The 20,282-nt window shown below is 35.8% G+C and overlaps 1 protein-coding gene and 2 non-coding genes across 3 annotated transcripts in view; 1 reads left to right on the top strand and 2 right to left on the bottom strand.

Annotated features, from left to right (window-relative positions):
* The window catches only part of LOC123698331 (furin-like protease 2), a 214,562-nt gene that overhangs the window by 170,013 nt on the left and 24,267 nt on the right, over positions 1–20,282 (top strand). The window lies entirely within an intron of this gene.
* Positions 11,181–11,262, bottom strand: Trnas-gcu. Its single transcript has one exon. It is a non-coding gene; the product is annotated as a tRNA-Ser (tRNA).
* On the bottom strand, positions 18,332–18,402 carry Trnag-gcc. Its single transcript has one exon. It is a non-coding gene; the product is annotated as a tRNA-Gly (tRNA).

The raw sequence follows: 20,282 nt of genomic DNA, 5'->3' as shown, positions 1-20,282 counted from the left end.
TGATTAAGATTTCGCTGACTTTCGCCTGGTAGCTCTGAGCGATTATGTAAATGGGATACGTTAATTATATTCCAGTAAGGAATTCAATGTTATCTCGTTAAAGCGAAATTTACCAAGTTATAAACACGACTGAATCAATTTAGGTTAAACCTTGTTAGCTTTTGTCGTTAGAAGCCTCTTATTTATCGTGGAATTTGGTTTTATTTGCACAGTTTGTTATAATACCAGTATATATCAGATAACGATGTTACGATTTAGACAAGACTTCGTTATTTTAAGCTTATGTGCAAGCGATTTGTTTCTCCCGTTGTGATTTTGATTGCGTCATTAGGTATTTTCATATGGAGTTGACTGTAATGATGGAGTAGATATAAAGACGGATTATACATAGTATATCACAAGCTTCGTTGCTGCAAAGGATTTCAATATAGCTATATGTTCACCTTCATTTTTGCATTCCAGTAATATGATGATGTTACTATGTTATGATGATACATAGGCGTTGTGGTGTTTAGAGAAATATGTAAATATTATAAATTATAAAACCATTTGAAATCTTATAATTCAGCGTGATATGATATGAATTAAGGGAGTCGTTTACTAAACGTAACAATATATTATTTTTCGATAGCAATTTCATACGACAAATTCCTTGATCTTCGACCAATATTCAGTATTATCGAGCTATAAGGTCCCAAAGCGATACTATTGGTAGGTACACGTTACAATCGCTTTTCAAGTGTACGGTGGGGTGTACACTACGAGCGTTTTGTTCAGTTCTCGGCCCGGGCCACGTACAGTGTGCACCGTCGATGGCCCTTACGGGACTGCGCTCGTTCGCTTTATAAGTACCGGTATTGTTGGTCTCAGTTTTGGTGTAGTTTGAGAGACGGAGAATATCTTGACCACTTTAGATTAATATCGAGCTATAAGATCCCAAAACGATACTAATTATAGGAAAATATCAAAGTCGCTCCGTACGTGTAGGTGTGGTGGGGTGTATGTTAGATTTAAAATCGAAAATTTTCTGAACCCTACCGTACCTATAAGCCCTATTAACAGAAACAAAAAACACGTAAGAAGATCATAGCAATGTAAATATATATAAACACTGCAATTTAGGTAAGTTACTTTAGAATAAACTTCTAATCTTTTCCCTATTTATATAAAAAAAAAAATAATATAGATAATATAATAATAATAATAAGAGGGCGTAGGGATGTGACGACCCCATCGCCCACGGTTGGAATATCTGTTGTCTACGTGACAACAGATATTCCACCCGTGCAATCAGTCAACCCGCAGGACACCTTGTGGCGGGGTGTCGGGGAGTAGCGACCCCGCGGGAACCGAGTGCTCCCGGGGGAGGCCCCTGTCTTCATCTCCGGCTTGCCTTCACCGGCCGGTCGGAGTGAAGCCTGACGAGGACAGGACCCCCACCTCTGGCTTGCCTTAACCGGCCGGCCAGAGTGGAGTCGCGAGAGCTTTTAGCTCGAAGGGTGGATGCGAAGCGTAAGTGGCGAGTGGGCACGTGATGCTGGACCCTCAGGGAGCGCGTGATCGTAGTTTAAAGTCCAGGGACGCCTCTCCACCCTTAGCTGCTCACAATATGTTGCCCCCTTGTCGCACTATTGCAGCGACTTATTTCGGGGGCCCATACAGTGAGAGGGCGAGTCACCACCTGCCAACAAATTTTTACTTCCCTTAAGTAGAAAGGCAGGTGCCATAGTTTCCATAGTCCCCAATGCCAGTCCATGTAGCATCCCATTCCATAGCCCGGTTTATTTTGCTTCCATTTCTCACAATAGTCCTACATCGGCCGCGGACTGCCTAGGGCTGTATCTCTATAGTGCAATCATGGGCAGGCTGCGGCTGGTGTCCCACAACACATTAAAATTCTCGAAAGGGCCTCTGCGTGTTGGATCCGTGTCCCCACGTAAGCCTTCCAAAGATCCGGGTACCGTCCTTCTGGTGGTACCCGAGTATTATGGAAATGAGAAACATAATAAGATAATAAATAATAATATAGATAGTACTTCAATTCCTCCAATTCCTTCCAAATAGATATATAATATATATAGTTCACCAGCTCTTGGTCTTTATGAAATTGTCCGTTCGGCAGGCCGGAGTGTAGTGCACAGTAGTGCATAACAGCCGTTTATCGTTCACATGCGACTTGCTTATTGAATGTACTGTCTGTTGGTATTTTCTAGTAGGAACGTTTTATTCTTATCGTCTTTTCATGGCGTACAAAGATACGAGATTTAATATAATCGTATGTAGGTAAAGGTTTTAGAAGCAAGCAAATGAGACTTGAATAGAGATGAAAATGAACTTAGATTTAAATTTGTATGAGCAGCTAGCATAAACAGCAAATAACCGAAATTGTACCTAAAAGTATTAAACGTAAAAAATCGAACAATTCCTTGCATAATTCATAATTAATTCCGCTATAAAGACTTATAAATCTCCCAATCATGCCATTATCCGAACAAAATTCGGCAAATTCAAATGAGGAAATTAATACTCAATTCGTTCTAGAACACGAGGGCGCGAGTTTTAAGTGTAATTCAGAATTTAACTCGAAACAGCCGGCCTGAAACTACCCATTATATGGCGATAAAGAACTGGCGTCGCCCTAATTTACACTCTGACTCACTGCGATGGCTATTTTCTCAATAATTACAGAACGAAATGAAACGGTCTATTATTAAGGGAAATTATTTACGCCAACGTTTAACACAAAGTACCTACTGTGAATAAACAGAAACGTATTACTCGAACACACATACGTTCGAACGCATTGTTTATTTCTCTCTGACACGAAGCGACGCGGGTGTCACTATAGTAGGGGAGCCCAAGAGGGGATTTTGGGATTTACTCGAGCGCGTCAGATTACTATTAGGGACGGTACCTTAGCTATTCATTAGTACCTCTAGTCAATATGAGCAGTTATGGTTGGTGGGTGCGCTCAGGGGCCCCGCTGGAAAATTTGAATAATCCATAATTCCCTAAGGTTGAGCTCGAATCGTCAGATTAGCGAAATGGGGACTTCTTATATTGTAATTAACCCCCCCAGATATTAATCTGACGCGCTCGAATAATATTACTTTAATTTTTTACCCTTTCTTCATAGCGATTAAATCGCCACTTTAATCGTCAGATTAACGTATACTTTTTTTCAGTGACGTCCTGGAGCATGCAAAATATCAATATCTAACGCGCTTGAGTATTTCCAAGCCATTTTTTTTCTTTTTTAAATTAAAAAAAATCAAAAAACCCTTCCCCACCGCTAAAAGTGAAAACATTATAGGACCTTTTTTTCTCGCTATGGTCTAATCTACCAATTCTAATAGGTTCCCGTGACGCTCGAGTAAATCCACATTTAGCATCCTGGGCTCCCCTACTACTATTTGCATACGGCACGCAATAAAACGTTTCGACGCGTATTGTTCAGACGCGTCGGTTTCCACACACAATGGTGCATTAGGACGTATAGCACAATCCCATTACCGACCCGTAGCCGTCATACATCCGTCGGCGGTTTGACGAGACGCCGCAAGAGGACGCTACCATTTCCAAGATGACATTCCGAGACACGTAATGTAATATTCTCCAGAAAGGAAAACCGTGACAGGTGCGAGCATTCTCGAATCTCGCTATGAAAAATGCGCTCAGAATTATTATATAATGCAAGAATGTGTCGAGCAATAGACGCGCAAATGGATCGTTGGGAAATCTTTGTATACGTAATAAGCGCCAGATACAGCAGATGCTCCGCTCCATCTTCGGCTTATTGTATCGCGCGCTATACGCTGTATGCGTAAATATGATTTGCATTGTGCTTAATAAAGTCATGACAAAAGCGGTCCCGGGACGGAAGGAACCGGCCCTTCCCTTTCGACCCTTAGGGACTGTGAAAATGTAACGAAAATCTGCGTATTTTTAAAATACATGAATGCTAATAATGGACTTAAATGTGCTCCACTAATGGCCAAAATTGCTTGCTTGTCCACGTAAACTTTTCTGCTGAAAATACTGTTAGGTCAGGCGCGCATAAGCATTGTTCCATGTATGAGGTTTAGATGAAAATATGAGATGGACCGGATAATTTTAGCCGAAAGTTTCAAACGGGCCCCAATTTTTAATTACAAACTTCGAGAGTCGAGTATGTCAGAGCTCCGAAATAAACTTGTACCGTTTTGTGTTAAAGGGCGTTATACGAGCGAAATAGAAATTTTACGAGAAAACTTTTGTTTAATTAATGTGACATATTTGTTCAACTTTGCGTCGATTTTGAGTATTTTCGTTATATTATGATGATATTTAATTAACGAAATGTTATTCTGTACTTATGAACTGAACGATGAAACTTGTTTCACTAAAATGAGTTAGAATTCATATAAATAACGTATCTTGTACCTACCTACGTACATCATTAAGACTTGTTACCATTTGAAACGTAATTAAGATTCCACTTACTATGAAGTTATTATTGCTAAATACAGTGCAGGTTTTATTATATTTCCAGTCTCTAGACTCTCAACTGCGCACAAAGGTCGTTATATCACGTAGCTACATTAAGTTTTCCCACCCAGCCTTGGCGTCTTAACTACACACGAAATTATATACAAGGAGAACACGCACCGACCCTCCGGCACATTATCGCAAAGTATGAAATCTGATTAGCCGACGCGGAACTGAACAAAGCGTCCAGAGGCCGTGGTTATTATGTCGGAGCGTCGTCTAATTAATCGGATTTGCGGAATGTTGTATTGGTCCGCCAGTTTCTACGTCACTGCAGCGGTAGGTAGGTATAACATCGTGATGGACATGCGGGAATGAGACTCTTATTTGTAGTGCCTGTTTGTTTGGGATTTGGCTGCTGGCATATTTGTCGAGTGTTGCGTTTGTGTTCGGTGTATATGTTGTGTAGGTATTTGAATTGCGATTTGCGACACGATTGCACGTTGGCAGATATAGTTATTGATCCCATATATGAGGTAGAGATTGGATTAAAATGCGCTTGTGGATGATATCGGCGATTAGTGCCTGAATTTACTAAATTTGTATAAACACTGTGCTATTTCTAAACCATTTATTTTCAAAACTGACATTCCTAGGATGCGACTATTTTTAAATGTATCACATAATATCTGACAGCATATTTTAAAAGAATACATTGAAATGCTAACAGAAAATCAAATTCTGTATCGGCAGCCAGTCGCAAACGATATTGGTATCTATTAATAGCAAACATGCGAAGCCCTAGTTCAGCAGCGACGCCCTAATGCTAAGCAATATAGCAGCGTCACAAGTTGTGACAACGTAGGCGTTATTAAAGCTCACGCTTCAAGAGAAAATTAATCGAGGTCCCGCTAAGGACGTAAGTGTCCCATCTTCCGAGCGACTTGGCGTTCAGAAGTTTTGCCTAATTGAATTGAATTTAGCCGCTCAGCCCCCGGCGCCGACCCGTCCCTACCGCTATTTTTCGTACGAAAAATGTCATTTGTTCTTACACCTTTTCTGCCATCCCTCAGGCTACCTGAGACGCTGTAAACCGTTATATTTTGCCGCCAAAATTTTTGCACGAGATGTCTATTTGAATATTTTTCACGGAGTTAATGAGTCATGGACGATGGTGCGAGAGGTTTTGTTTGTTTTTTTGTTGTTGTTTATAAAGTTGGTATTTTGAAAATTTTTAACGTGATGTGTTTTTTTAGGTATTTGAGTTGATCCAGTTAATCATTCAACAATTTGAAATATATTATTTTATTGTGTGTTTGGTCTTCTAAAGTGTGATACGATTTTTGTATACTTACACGTTCCGAAGTTGAAGTAACAGGTTTGTTATTTTTAGGAAAGCTTCATTGTCACAGAATGCTGGGGACTTTGTTCGATTTAAACAATTTTACAACTTCAAGATTAATTCTATCTATAATCTAATTTAAATATGAGTCGTCGTTGTCGTCGTGAAAATTTGTTTACAAAATTACTTTTCAAAGAACAATATATTATTGTATACTGTTTGATAATAATAATGTGTGAAGTTCCTTTTATCAGAATACGTGTTAATTCTTATGGCTCGTGATTACAATAATTACGGTGCGGCGTCGCCTAAGGTGTAACCGACTAGCGGAATAGCTTCTTGGCGTGTATTTTCGGATAAGTGTAATATTCTACCTACAGTTTTAAAATAAACGTTTAATAAGTTTAGATTAGTTGGATTCACGAAAAAATGTTGCAAATATGGACATGCCAATATTATTCATATTAGTTTTATAAGAGACGTGCTCAATGCGTTTTTAGGGTTCCGTAGCCAAAATGGCAAAAACGGAACCCTTATAGTTTCGTCATGTCCGTCTGTCCGTCTGTCCGTCTGTCCGTCTGTCACAGCCGATTTACTCGGAAACTATAAGTACTACAGTGATGAAATTTGATGGGAATATGTGTTGTATGAACCGCTACAAAAATATGACACTAAATAGTAAAAAAAAGAATTGGGGGTGGGGCCCCCCATACATGTAACTGAGGGATGAAATTTTTTTTTTCGATGTACATACCCGTGTGGGGTATCAATGGAAAGGTCTTTTAAAATGATATAAAGTTTTCTAAAAAACATTTTTCTTAAAGTGAACGGTTTTTGAGATATCAGCTCTCAAAGTCGTAAAAAGTATGTCCCCCCCCCTCTATTTTTATAACTACGGGGTATAAAATTCTAAAAAAAATAGAGGTGATGCATGCTAATTAACTCTTTCAACGATTTTTGGTTTGATCAAAGTATCTCTTATAGTTTTTGAGATAGGTTGATTTAACTGTAATTTTGGTTAAGTTATTGTGCTTACACTGAAAACGATGGCTGAACCTTATAAGATAGATCAAAAAATATACTACAGTATTGTACACCTTTAAAAATCCGCGATGATATAAAATCTTTATAATGTAGGTACTTTTTACGAGAAATATTAGCTTATTCAAGCAATACGCCATTAATCCTTATCCAGTAATGTACCTTAAATACATTGCAAAATACAAGGCAAAATATCGGGAGAGTTTAGGCTCCATTCACCAGGTGTATAAATTGACATAATAAGTTTATTATATTTGCTGCTACGGAACCCTTTGTGCGCGAGCCCGACTCGCACTTGGCCGGTTTTTCTTTATAAAAATTATTTTATATTAATTGAGATCGATTTAATGTTTTACATTTTTTGTCAACTTCAAAAACTGACAATATCATTTAACAAAAATTTTTGTTAATTTATATTTTTCTTTGCTAACCCAGATAAATTCTGACCGACTAATACAAAGATTTAAAGTTGTAATGGAGGTTTTTCCCACTGGCTGTCCCCCTCCGTGACAATGTAAAGTACAATATAACATTGCAAATCAATACACCAAAAGGTATGTGGTCTCCTACTGACGTGCAAACTGTGCGAAATAGCAGATGCTTGACTACACCCATACAAACACGCGAACTGCTGTTACTACGTAATGTGATACGCAATGTTTTCCGACACGATATGTTATGTAGGTGTACGATAAAACGCATAAGAGGCTATTAGTTTGTTTATTTGGCTTGCGTGAATGTTATTGCTTGATTTGAAATAAAAAAAGGGTGTCGTATTTTTTTCTTCAAAGTTCTATCTGTAAATGATCGAAGCGGGAAAACATGATAGAAATTCTAGATCTTTCGGTATAATGTTAACTGGTATAAATAAAGAAGTTGCAATGACATACCTACACATACAAATTGGTCGGATTATACAGCTTATCGTCAAATCTGTAACATTAACATAGAAAGGAAAATGGCATCATCGCCAACACTTTTATCATAAAGATAAATATCTCGTATTACCATGGACTTGAGTATATTGGTCCATGGTATTACATTTATCGTATAATCTAAATTGTGAAATAATAAATGGCAGATAAAAGGGTGGATCATCCCTTGGATGTACATTGTACAATCCTCTTATCAGAGTATCGATTGAAACAAGCATCGGCTTTTCCTGAATTCTCGTTATATTCGGACAAAATATGACATTCCTTTCCTGGTATTCCTCATTAAACATACATAACGATCACTCGTTTTCCTAACAAACTGAATGTTATAAATCTCTAAGTAATTGTATTCATACTAGAGCAATCTTTAATATATATAAATCTCGTGTCACAATGTTTGTCCTCAATGGACTCCTAAACCACATAACCGATTATAATAAAATTCGCACACCATGTCCAGTTCGATCGAACTTGAGAGATGGGATAGTTTAAATCTCAAATCGTTTTCGAGAAAGCGGGCGAAGCCGCGGGCGGTAAGCTAGTACATAATATAAATCTATAGAGAGGTCAATTCTGTACATTGAAAATATTGAAAAAGAAAATAGCAGGGGGTGTTACTGGATCGATACCAAACCCAAATATGTGATTAAAATTTTTTTTGTCTGTCCGTCTGTCTGTCTGTATATGCTGACATCACGTGAAAACTAACGGTTCGATTTCGATGAAGCTTAGTATAATTATACTTTATTATCCTGTTCATAAAATAGGATACTATTATATCCTGGAAAAATACGTGGAAAAAAATAAATCTTAATTTTTCAGTTTTATCCATAGACGTTGTTCTGTAGAACCGCGAACACACGTTGCGTTACCCCCAGTGGATTCTTTTTTTATAAGATGTCTTTGTCAGAGTTACTCAAAATGGAGAAATAAACCATCCACGCGAAGACGGACATCCGCGCGGATGGAGACGCGGGCGGTAGCTAGTTATCAAATAAGTTTGGCAAACCAATGACCCATAAATAGTAATTACGAATAGGTTAGTACGTGTTTACTGTAATTATGCCTAATCGCTCAAACTACAATACTCTGGCACATGCAACGCATGTCTACCGCCAATTATTTCGCCTCGTCAACATTGCTTTTAATAATTATCTGCGAGTTTTAATTATACTCGCGATAACAATGATCGATGTTATCTTCCCTTGTATGTCAATTATTATTTTAATGTTTTGTGGGGTTTATTGGCGAACACGCGACGAAATTAAGCTCCGTTGTACAGAGTACACACTATTAGTTGTTCCATTGTGTGTGACTGCGAAATTTTATATGAAGTTATATGCAAAGGGTTTCTACTCTGTGCTTCTATGGTTTTATTGAAGAGATATTTCGACATAGATAATATATGGAACACTCTTTTCAAACTCTTTCATTGAAACATGAAAGGAGCGACGTTCTTTAGTTAAATCCAGTCTGATTTTATATTTTTCTTTTAGATGAAATGTCTCTATTAAGACCAACCGTTAATGCTATTATGAAATGCAAGGATTAGACGAGAAATATAAAATAGTTTCATATCTTCATTCGACTTAACTGCGGAGCTAAGAATTCTCTTGCAAAATATTTCAGTCAAGATGTACGCTTCACAAATTTGAAGGTTCATTTTATTAAAGAAGTTACTCCGAAAAGAGTTTTATCGCGGGGCGTTTATCGCTAAAAGTACTCGGGAAGGGAAACGTAATAACGCGGATTCAAAGCGCTGATTATGTTAATACCACTTAAAATACATAGTAAACACAATAAACGTAAAAGATTCGCTTATACAATCCCGCTAAAGCTCTTCAAACAACGCGAGTCATTACGCGATATAGCTGTCGCGGAACAAAATTTTCTTCAATTTAATTTCGGCAGACTGCCTCTTGGAGACTTCTCATACTTTGTCGCATCGCTTCGGCGCGGCTTGTTGTTGACGTCCATTAGTACAAATTAATAATTGTATAATTGCGCAATTAACATCTCAGTGGAATTGTATATTCGAAAATGTTGATGTTTATTTACTAATAGACGTCCCTCAATTTTCGCACGTTTTATTGCTATTTATTTTTTCATCTAAATTCATTCATTAACTTTTATTTAAAAACCAGTTCTGTTTTCACATAAAAATCCCTATTTCTGGTTTCCATCTAAATTATACTTATTACTACTTCCATGCCCATCTCACTTAAACAGAGGAAATATCGTTCTCTATAATCCTATTAAACGCCATAATTTCATTTCCAACCACTATGAAATATCCACAAGGGAGTTAACAGTATTTATTCTTCATCAATGTGTCCAACGTTTAGTATTGTACTATGCTTTAGTTGAAGTTTCGTCAGTACGCGGCGGCGCTATGTGATATTCATTTATTTTATTTCCCGTTAGATGATCGCTCCGGGCACGCTCCGGGGAAACAAAGCCATTTCCGTGATAAAAGCTATCGTAGGGCGATGACGCGTGAACGGCCTGGACGCTGATTATTGTTACAGATATACATATAATATCATGTAAGAGTGGGTATAGGAATTTGAAGGAAGGAAATGAGTTTTGTGCGTATATCGTACGATTAATGTAACATAGCAGTAGTATTGTAGTGGGATTGAAATTTTAAATACACTATGTAATGAATATTTATTTATTTATTTATAACACTTCATTGTACAAAATAATATGAACAATATGAATATGTAAGCGAATCTGAAAAAAATGAATCTTGAAATGAAGCACCGTCATATTATGATAACTGTATTGATCGTCAATCTCGAATTCATGAAATCAATTCAGAATACACGCTATTTGGTAGCGAACGCATTCATAGCAACAGCTTCGTAATTGCTATAGCAACGAAGTGAGGAAAATCACTTCTAGATAAAAATACAGTTAGTGGTTCGTCTAAAATACTGTTCGCGCGTACCCGCCCTACCGTAAGGCTCTAAACGAACTAGCCTCGCGTCGATTTAGCGCCCTCGAGTGTATTTGACAGGCGAAATGTTTATTGGCCTCCTTCCTCGGAATCTTTTCGCTGAGAATAATTCATGCAATTTGACACAATGCATATTTATTAGACGGGCCCCGGGTAACCTGACGGCGGATATTCCTGTGACGTATTCCTTGCATATTTTGTTAGCTGTAGGTACCTTCTGTGTTGTTTACGAGATACGCTTAATAAGATTGCGTCTGTGATAGTTGAGGTGACACGTTTATATCACCTACTTGGATGAAATTTCTTAAGAAACTCTATTGTAAGAAAGAAAAAAATACAAAAGCTTTTGTGTATGAAATTTTTAACCTAACGTATATTTTATAATAGTGTTATTATTTTAAAATTTTGAATAGAAATATAAATAAAAACATATCGACGAGGATGGGATTCGAACCCACGCGTGTAGAACACATTGGATTAGCAGTCCAACGCCTTAACCTCTCGGCCACCTCGTCTCCTGAGAAGCCTCTCGAAATATTACAGCATTTCTTGGAATATACTTTCCTGTGCATATTTACAAGAAAATTTAATATTGAGGATAAAGGAATTGATGATCACGAGATATTTTATGTTTCTGTATCTATTTTTTTTAAACGAAGGTAAAATTGTTGTATTTTTGTTTCTGTTAAAGTTCAAATTACTGAGTTTTTATTGAGGTTCAATAATTTGTTCTAATTCGTTTCTATTAATGAAAATATAACAAATTCTGTACATGAAAATTACTCAGATACTAATATATAGTAAGTATTTTTAATAGTCTCTAGTTGATTTCCTTTCACTAGACTGAATAGAAATATCAACAATATTCCATCTACTCCCAAGTTCTTAGTTATTGACAGTGTCGAAATGAAATTCGCGACATCCTAGCCAGCCACATTAATATTCCAAAGAATTGTAATTATTCACAAGCAGAGTACATTATGTAGGTTTTAATGAAAGAAGTGCGCGTCCATTAGGCGAGGAATATTCATTCGGGAATAATAAGCCTATCTGGTATTGTGGAGACGGCGTCACTTAATGTTAGGGGACTTATGTTTTTAGTGATAAAAAGCACTGAATTGATTCAGTTTTTGTGGTTCTTAATTAGATTTCTTTGTTCACTTTTGAGTGGTCCGACTGCGTTTAATTATGGAATTGTGTAGTTGTGATTTCCTTTTTATTAAGGGCCGATTTTTCAATGCCCAGATAAACAGCTAGATAGACTTTATTCTTCAGTTAACAAAATATTCAATTTTTCAATAGACGAATAGGTCTTATCTATCGAATAACTACGTTATTTGAGGAATAAATCTATCTGCTGCTCCAACGGCCAGATAGCGTGCTATTCGACGATTAGACGTTTGAGTCTGATTGACGCGTCAAATTTGGGATATTTTCGTATGTAATAACATAGAGCGTAGAATTTTTACAATAAAGCCTCTTTCTATAAAATAATTATCAATTAAAATCATATTGAAATTGATGTTTTTGATAGTACCTACTGATGATCATGCCATTGAAAATTTGCCGGACGCTGCCTTTATGTCGTGTCCATCGTAAAATATTTAAATTTTAACACAAATTTAATCAAAACTCTTTACTCGAATCAAAACAATAATCAACAATCATAGAACACAAGATAAACTTAAAATGCACTCCTGACGTGAGTCATAATGACGGTTGTTGACATATTGCAAGTTGACTCTATCCCGCTCTAACCTGACTAATTTAATATGTTTGTTTCGCCACTCCAAGAGCAGAGCTGCCAATATGGAAATATTTGGTCAGATAGTTATTCATCAAATAAATCACGATTGAAAAATAGGCGAGCCGTTATGAGTTAGATAAGCAATTGAATAAATCTATTCGAGGGGTAGTTATTAGACTGTTTATCTGGGCATTGAAAAATCGGCCCTAAGTCTTCTGTTTTGCGAATAGTCAGCTGTCTGTTTTTATTCGCTGTTAGTTTATTTGTTTGATGATTGGAGTTTTTGTGTACTAATTTGTGTCCTTTATATAAATTCTTGTACAGAAATAACGTTGTGGTTTATTCTAGTAATTTGTCTATGTCTAGGTATGTCTTCTCTGAATGGATGCCGTTGCATGTAACAACTAAATTCTCCGACTGACGTTTCCTCAGAGACCATTCGTTCTCTATAAAGTGACCCATGTGATCGTCTTTCGTATTTCTACGCATACACTCGACAAGTTCATTCTCTCGAGCGACATTACCATGTTGTTACTACGCAAGCTCATCTTTTATTTCGTTACAAAATGGAAAGCTTACGTGCTCCTAACTACATGAAGGGCCCTGACCTCAATTGCTAAGTAATAATGCTCAGGTATACCTCAAGGATGTCTAATGCTGGCTGCCAACTTATACACAATTTCGGGGCTGTAGTCAACGAAAGTCAGTAATTTCGTTACAACTTTTGTATTATCCAGAGGAGCATAGCAAATTGTCTCGGATATAAAAATAATTTATGTTACAACTCGAACCAACGGATGATTATACTTTTCGAGTTAAATTATACGTTGTTATTTCAAGTGGTCTGCGAGCTCTGTGTTGTGTGTTTACATTGCAGTAATTTAGTTTTATTTATGTATTTTTGTTTTGCTTTTATTTTTCCATCACTTATTCTATCGTGAATTATAATTATCCGACCCTCCATTGAAAAGAAAATGAAACAACATAATTATAATATTATACCACCTATCATTACAAAAATAAATAATAGATAGCATAGTGCACAATTAAAACAATACTTTCAGCATAAATTGCGGTGTACTTTGCACATTGGTATTTACAAGCGGCATTGTTACATAAGATCACGTATTCGCACGGGCACCGGGCACATCCAGGCGGTTAGCAATCAATGACAGGCCCGTATACCAGCTGCGATTATCTTAATGGCGCTGGTGTACGGGAATTATGTATTCGTGAGGCACAATCGGGCCAAATGAGAGGCCAATCAGACGCACGGCATTCGAGCGGTGACATGCCAAACCGAATCGATAATTCAATGGTAAAAATTATGGGTCGAGTGTTTGGGTGGATAGGAAGAAAGTTTATTGTAGAAATGTGAATTGCATAGAATATATTATATTGATGATTGATAACACTTAAATTATGTTTTGACTATATTTAAAGTCTATTATGAAAGTTATTATAATATTATGTTAGATGTACCCCTATCCTGGCAAGAGCTTTAAATATAACTGGTAAAATGCGGCTCAATTATATGTTCCAAAACTTTCTGGAGTATACGGACGTGATGTGAAATAAATACAGCATTATACAAGCCCAATAAAACTAACCTACCAATTAATGCAATGTACATTTCACATAGTAGGTACATGCCTCTCGCATTCAGACCATCATTTCAGCGCGGCTGACAATTAACAAAGTTTTTATATCCCCTTTGAGGAGGCGCTACAATGTTTCCACTATAACGCATTATGACCACAAACAAGAATTCAAGAGGCCATTAAAGCGGCTTCCTAAACGAAACCGACCGTCCCCGAAAGTTTTTCTATGAGAAGTTTTTACATCAGCCGCGCATTAGCATGTGGGCGTTTATATGTCACATTCGGCCGATAAAATTGCGCTGGGTTCGGGAAGCCTCGTACGGGCACTTAAGGCGCTAAAGTATGTCCCTATTACTGCCCTTTCGCGGCGGCTTTTTAAACAACGCCGGGCTGTAACTATTTCTAAATGGGTTGTATGAAAATGTATCTGCGGTGAGGGTATTACATGACATATGTTTTACGTTTCGTTTAGTTTTTGTATCGCCTTCAGATTGGATTTTTTTTGGATTTAATATAAAGTTTCGTGTGAAATAATTTGTTAGATGAGTCCGTGGAGACGAATAAACGCAATATCACTTCATAAATCGTTTTCTCATTTTACTATTTAGACTTTTTAAAGTCTACAAAGTTTTTTGGATTCTACTAGAATTATTATTTATGGATACGAATGGTATTAGTTTTTACTGAGATTTTATTTAAAAAGTAACTTTTATGACTCAAAAGTCGCTGTTAGTACTTGTTATCTACAACTATACGCTTCTGTTTCAAAAACACATGTGCACATATTGTCATGCGTTCAGTTTATTATGTTATTTAAACAGATGATTTGGAGTTTCATACAAAATGCCCTTGATTAGGAGAAACTTATAATTTCTAAACTTTATTATAAAATTAATAGTATAAAGGTACTTTACTTTATTCTTCAATCTTGGGGAGTTTTATTTAAACGCAGATTGCGTGAAAGGCGATATCTAAATCACGGGACGTGTGACGTCAGAGCTTTATCTCGTCTCGACACCTGCCTACACCTGAATTATAGCCCGAGGGTTATAGACCAGGAGCTGATTGTGTTTATTTTTAGTTTGGTCTAGATTAAACAATTAGTGGGATACAATTATCTTTTCTTAATTAATACTTAGGTGCATAAATGCTTTTTCAATAACTGGAACTTGTTTTATAATTGGTTAATTTTTTTGGAAATATGTATTTTGTTTGCAGCTTTTAGCCAAAATGATTATCTAAATAACTGATGTTTCAATTGCAGCAATGCATAACTCTAAAATACTTGAACGTTGTCATTTAATCACACACGATACGTTTGCTTAATTAACTGTGTATTCTACTCTATAATATGATTGATTTTTATTTTTTGTTCATTTTTTATTTCCCACAAAAAGTACATCAAAACATTGATAAGCTCCCGCACTATGAGTAATGGTCGTCAATTCGGCTCACCCTGTTCACGGATCACAAGTGAGTTTTTCTTGCCACTACGAACGAATCGACACACCTGCGCCTACTTCGTGTTTATTGCGCTGTGTGTGGGTTTTGTTAGCAAATACCGAACTGTTTTTAGGCTAGTGGTACACTTGTAAGCATATGCGCGGTCTTTGGGCATAAATAGATGCCCAAAAACCAATACAAAAATTTAAATTATTGGTTAGAAACGCAACACTTTGTTACTTATGGTATGCATGTGTGTTTTTCATTATCAATCCGGTTTCAAATAAGGTAGAGTAGAGAGATAGACAGGTTGCATGGTTTGACTATAATATAATTATAGGTTTCAGTTGTATATGTAGGTGAAATATAGCGTTGTAGCATTTGAGATTACATTGATTTGAAAATATAGAACTTTATTCCATATATTCCATACTCTACACAATAGCAATATTACAATATATATATTTGTTCACAACACATGTTACTAACGTCACCTTTAAATTCACGTGCACGTAGGTATCTCGTCTCGCACGCGGCGTACATATCGACGCGCACCCTAAAGCATTTGCGAACTTATCGCGTCTAATGTTGCGTTATTTTTTGGTGACTGTGCGAGTGATGTTTTTATTATAAAGACGTGTCGGGACTAGGGAAATATTTACGAATGTCGGGAGAACGTGTCCTGCTGATGTATGGGCGTAGTTCTCGTATGGATTGTACAATTTGTTCGAGGCGTTTTTGTAACTATACACTACTGTATATAGTGTGTGATGGTTTGTTTGCGATTGAGAATATTATTATGATGTGAATGATAGAATGGAGAGGTGCATTTTTTTAAATAATGAAACTTTTCGAATTATAAATTCAGATTTACAAAATTTACTACTTACCTTAGGTAAGTAGTAAATTTTAGGTAAGTTACCTACAAGTATTTGAATATGTATACCTATTTTGTGTAAAAAATAGAATAAATTAAACTTAAAAAAAGTAATGTAAATACATTACCTACTTATTAAAGTACTTTGACGAATCCATTACAATATAATGTTAAACCTTTTAATGCTCGTCAAACACTTTAAAATAATTCCAGAGTTAAATGATATTCCAAGAACACATTTACAAGAACGCCTTTTTATCCGTGTTTTTCAGACTATTCTCTCAAACAAAGTATTAATATCAAAAGTTAGAATAATACTTGGAGAGACGGTGCAACAATGTAACGAATAATCTACATTTAAAAATGTCATTTTCCTTAAGAACAATCAGAGGTAGTTATCACAAGCAGTCTCCCTAATGCACCTAATAGTGCCGTTTTGTATTTTAAAACCCCGTTATATCTGAGATTTTCTTAATTAAAGTAAAGCTAGCTTTTGCGTTTTCTTTAAAAATAACAAAAGAACGGCGCGAGGTGGCGCGACGCTTGCTATTAAGATGTGACAATAACCAGTTAGGTGCAGTTAAGATAATGAGCTCGTGAACAAAGAAATCCTATCAAAAGTCTTCATACTGATTGTATTCTTGCCTCGGTTATAATATTAAAAGGAATTCTTAATGCCCCGTTTATCATCCTACTTATGGTTTTTAGTTTAATGACAATTTTATACAGGGTTGTTTGACAAGTTTTTACGTTAAAAAACTAAAAGTTAAAGAGTTAGTTTGTGTGAATATTTGTTTGTTGATTATGGCCAAAATAATAGTTAATTTACTTATTTCGTATGAAATTTTTCGAAGAATCTACCTGCCTATATTAAGGTATCAATACTAAACCTAATTATAGAATCCTTCATCGTCGTGAAAAGAAGATATTTGGAAGGGTCGACTAATATATTATAGGACCCTGTTTTGTTCGTCATAATAAAAAATAAAACAATTACTTACTAATTCGTCTCCATACATTACTATAGCTACGCTACACGTAGCACTCGTAGCACTGCTACGAGCTACAATACTCACTGGACCGCGCATCTTATGTATTAATGACCTAAGAGTTCATCGGGAGTGTTTATATCAAAACAAATTAACGTATTAATTCTTTGTTAAGGATGACTCAAAATACATAATGTAGAAAATTTGTATTTAAGACAAATTGAAATACAATAATTTTAATTTTTTATGTAGCATGAACTCGTTTCATTCGTATAAGACTTACTGATTTAGTAAAAATATTTACTTATAGCATTTATAATATAGAACTTTTAACTGATAGTTGCGTCCGTACTTGTTTTTTTTTAATATAATTATATATGAAAACAATACGGTTATAGTTTTGCTTACTGCTCTTATAGTTCGATTATTATTTGAATATCACACTAGTATTGCAGATGCACGTACAAGCAGTTTGGAAGTTCTCAGCACAGATAATACAACGTGCTCAATGTAACGGAATATTAAGCTGCCGATTACAGACTACAGTCGTAGTCGACGTGTTGGAGTCGATTAGTCGAAGTCGATGCACTAGTGTAGGTAATATAAGTTGGAAATAAATATTAAAATAATAAGTATTATCAGAAAATAAGTATATTGTGATATTGTAAAATATGAAGGATAATTCATAATTTTAATGAGTTCATTTTTGTAGCGCTTATGATGTGAGAAATTTAAGAGGCTTGTTTTTGTTGTTGTTCTTTTATACAATTCGTGTTTTGTGAATTTAAATTTATTAGCTTATACAATTCATATTTTATCGATTTAAATTAATTTAATAAAATATGCACATACACTTATAAGTTATAACTATTATAAAAAATAAATAAAATTGTCCCAATTCCAAAACGAAACAAAATAAAAAAATATTGCATCGGCCGGGAATCGAACCCGGGCCGCCCGCGTGGCAGGCGAGCATTCTACCACTGAACCACCGATGCTTGTTGTAACAATCTAAAATATGAATCGAAATAATGTTTATTTCACTGTAGTAATTGAATTTATCCGAGCTGTTTACACAGATGTTAATTTGTTAGTTTTATCTTAACCAACCCAGCTGAGGCAACTATAAAATGCTTAATTTATTTTATTTTACACATTGAATTATATAGTTCCTGTTTTATTTTGAAAATAAATCACATTTTATAAATGTGAAAATTCTAATGGACTCAATATCATAACACTGGTCGAAAAGCCCTTCAAACTCGAATGGCGTCAGCTAGCTATAAATATGATATAAATACAAAGCATTTGTTCAAAAACTCTAATAAAAATTCAAATAAAACATTGAAAACTCGCTGATATTAATAAAGTTTTATTATTAGAGACATAAATTTTATTGAAAAATCAAATATAAATGGGACAAGTTTTTTGCATACGAAAATATTAAACTATTTAATTAATAATTATTCGTTTCGCAAGCGAAACAACTAAAAAATACGATATTCCTTAATCATCAAATTCGTTAGAAAACCGGTAAATATCGATATTTATTGGCGGAATCCCCAAAGCTTTGATATATTGCCGCCAAAAAACTATTGAAACATTTTCATTTGTATCGCAAATTGCGCTTTTATTCCTGTCCGGACGGGTCTGATCGGATTTGGTTCACAATGCCGGCGAATTCTAGAATTTTCGCTGCACCTGGTTTGGAAGATTTTTCATGGCTTTAGTTATTCATGACTAATGCTGTGAGGCTCTCTCTCGCTATAACACTCTGTAGCTGTGTAAAAATGTAAGGCTGTGCAGAAGTGGCCGGCGTTAAAAGCTTCTTAAAAAATACAATTCTGACTTCGTAGAAAAACACAATTTTATTCATAAAGGCTTATATTGTTCATGGTGATAATTAAGTAGATATGGGACATAAACTGCTAAGTGAATTTTCTAAAATAGTAAATAAGTGATTTAATATTTCTGTAAGCAGAACAGCATAGAGTAAAGTTCCTATATTTCAGAATTTCTATACTACAATGTAGGTACGTAATGAAAAGCAATCAGTCGCAACCATTGATGCGTTGAAACGAGCAACTGAAAATAATCCAAACACAGAGTTGATAGTACACGCGTCACGTCAGCCGCAGCAGAACTGAGCCTTTATCAAGTCGATACGTTTAATTTGTTTGTCATCCGAGAGGATCCAACACACAGCAGTAGGCACAGTTGTCGAAACAACGGAGACGATGGTTAAGACAGATTAACAGTTAGTTGGGTTGTCCGTTGTATTGTCTCTGTTTAATCCGGGACGAGCGGCGGTTTCGAGTGTCGTTCTGGTAAACAAGTTTAAATGATCGGTTTGAATGCGACTTTGTGGGGCGCTGATAGCGCTTTAAGTGGTGCGGTTTTGGCGACAATGTGGATGGAGAACAGTTGAGATTGTAGAAAGAAGTAAGACAAGGAATAAGTGATAATAATTAGTCATTTACGTTATCTAAGTGTTATCATATTGTAGGATAGATGCATTTTAAATATGCCATACTTTCGTTCTTTCTAGTGCACGGTAATCAGTACGCATATTACTAATGTGCTCACAAATGCACTCACATTTCACGAATAACGCTAACAATAAAGCAACACAGTGGTATTTTATCATTAACGAAACAGATTGTACATGAAATATTTATAAGGTTATATTTGTTTCACAAATGAACACTGCAATTGGTTAATTAAGTAGATATTTTATTATCAAATTATTATAACTGTAGTTAACTGTACATGAAATTCCACATGAATGATTCGTGTGTGTGCGTGCGTTTTTCTTATAATAAAGTTTCATGTATTGTATTTGAATGTGTAGGTACGTGGTACACAAATTTAGGGTGGT

Source organism: Colias croceus, chromosome 16 (genome assembly GCF_905220415.1).
Source record: "Colias croceus chromosome 16, ilColCroc2.1".
NCBI classification, from domain to species: domain Eukaryota; kingdom Metazoa; phylum Arthropoda; class Insecta; order Lepidoptera; family Pieridae; genus Colias; species Colias croceus.
The sequence above is the reverse complement of the archived record's forward strand: the minus strand, read 5'-3'. Positions and strand labels throughout refer to the sequence as shown.